The sequence below is a fragment of the Argiope bruennichi genome, chromosome 6, assembly GCF_947563725.1.
Source record: "Argiope bruennichi chromosome 6, qqArgBrue1.1, whole genome shotgun sequence".
NCBI classification, from domain to species: domain Eukaryota; kingdom Metazoa; phylum Arthropoda; class Arachnida; order Araneae; family Araneidae; genus Argiope; species Argiope bruennichi.
Window position 1 is genome coordinate 93,006,360 of NC_079156.1, and position 2,558 is coordinate 93,008,917.

Genomic DNA, 2,558 nt, shown 5'->3' on the forward strand with positions numbered 1-2,558 from the left:
CATACATAGAAAAATGAAGTAATTGAGGAACCCCGATTTTATGAATAATTCTCGCTTTAACGAATACAAATTTCGATCCAGATGAATTCGTTAAATTGGGTTCCGACTGTACTTACAAATAAATTTGAGATTCATACATAGAAAAATGAAGTAATTAAGGAACCCCGATTTTATGAATAATTCTCGCTTTAACGAATAGAAATTTCAATCCAGGTGAATTCGTTAAATTGGGGTTCGACTGTGCATACAAATAAATTTGAGATTCATACATAGAAAAATGAAGTAATTGAGGAACCCCGATTTTATGAATAATTCTCGCTTTAACGAATACAAATTTCGATCCAGATGAATTCGTTAAATTGGGTTCCGACTGTACTTACAAATAAATTTGAGATTCATATATAGAAAAATGAAGTAATTAAGGAACCCCGATTTTATGAATAATTCTCGCTTTAACGAATAGAAATTTCAATCCAGGTGAATTCGTTAAATTGGGGGTCGACTGTACATACAAATAAATTTGAGATTCATACATAGAAAAATGAGGTAATTAAGGAATATAGCAGCTAGCAGTTTTAGAAATAAAACAACCAGCGTAAAACGTTTTATACCGTTTTCGTGAAACTAACCTCAAAAGCAAGTTTTCAAGGTTAACGAGTTGAGATATAATTCCATGCGATATAAATAAGAGAAATTAAAACCTTCATTTATATTTCTATTCAAAATCAACAATCCAAAATAGTGCCATTCTTTAAGTTGCTCTTGAATTCTTTTAATGCCAATTTTAAGTTTAAAAATACAATTTAAATGTTGATCACATCTGTGCAAATTGCTATCTCGTATTCTAATCACATAAAACTGATAAATTGGTAACTAACTTCTGTCACACATTATCTCAAATATACCAGCATATTCTTCGTAGCCGCTTATTTTTACCTTTAAAAACCGAAGGTCATCGTCCGAGCTATTTTAATTCTAATTTTCTAAGATGTCAGCATATAAAAGTGCAAAAAAAAAAAAAAAAAAAGTGGGATTAAAAGGTGAAAAAAATAAAGTAATAGGAAGGACCGCGAGACATGCTCAAGGGCAACATCCTGCACACGTTCGCTATTTGTTCAATCCCTTTCAACGGTCGAGTAGCCTAGCGTGACACAGAGCAAAAAGCCGATGTAAAGATGCATCAGATTATTTACACAGGGATTGCACGGTTGTGGTTTCGGGAAAAAAAACCCGTTAAAAAATTAAAAGGGGAATAATTGGACGCAGTTATGCAGTCGGGAACCAGAAATCATTTTATGGATTTTGAATTTTATTAAAATTTGTTATTTTATGTCACTAGATTAAACCGTTGAATAGAATTTGCATATACAGAGGGTCAAACTTGACCCATAAATGCAGGATTATTTGTTTTGAATTAAACAAATTGTTTATTATAGGAAAATAGTCATAGATTACGTGAAAAATAAATAAAAAAAAATCCAGTTAATAATATGGTACATTTATTTTTTAAAAGCTCGTATGTAGACATTTGGTAACATACAGTATTTCTCAAAAATCTAGCTTGTATCTAATATAATTTTCAAATACAACATTGATAACTTACCCGACAACAGATGAGAAGTAATTTTTAAACAATTAGATTAAATAGATCACTCTTTTATGCGGAGCTCGATAATAGAAACTATCTCTTCAGGTAACACACTGAATTTCATCACCCACCACATTCAAATGTAAAAAAAAAAAAAAAAAAAAAAAAAAAAAAACTTACCCGCCAAAAGTAATGTCAACTTTTTTTTTTCACACGTGATATATTGTTTATGTTATCGACGTGCGTTCGAAAACAGGCACACTCAGGGCTTTGAATAAAATTAGATGAATGTAGACAATATACATTTAAGGGTTAAATGTAAGCCGTGCAAGCAATAACTTAGGATCCCTGATATCCTTGAGGGGGAGTTGCGAAAATTGTTGGTGTAATTAAATGCCATATGTATTTAATTCCGTATTTAAATGGAATTATAAAGAGCCTCACATCTCAGATAGCTTAGAGCCTCTTCAAGTCTCAATCTGGTACTACTTATACATAATATAATACAGTTCACTCCCGAGTATCCGGCCTAATGTGGCTGCAGGACTGGCCGGATAACAAAAAAGCCGGATAGACCGGTGTTCTATGAATTCATTTCTTTACCCACAAATACCAGAAAACAAAGTTTTTATACCAAAACTTCCTGTTATAATACGCATTTTCGTTATTACTGAATACTAAGCCCAACATTTATCTCAATGTGAACGCAACCGCGACCTGATAAATCATAGAAGCCGTTGTCGGTAACATTTCCAATTAAAATAGGCTCTGTACTGTTTGTTTATATATGTTTATATACTGCACTGAACGTTTCAAGATTTTATTAGAGAAAAAGTAAGTAAAAGGATATAAACTGTCCACATTTTAACATAAGTTCTGTAATGCCCAACTTAAATGCAGGAAACATAAACAAAACATTAACGTTAATCGCAAGCCTAATTAAAAAAAATGGCTCAAACGGATTTTATTT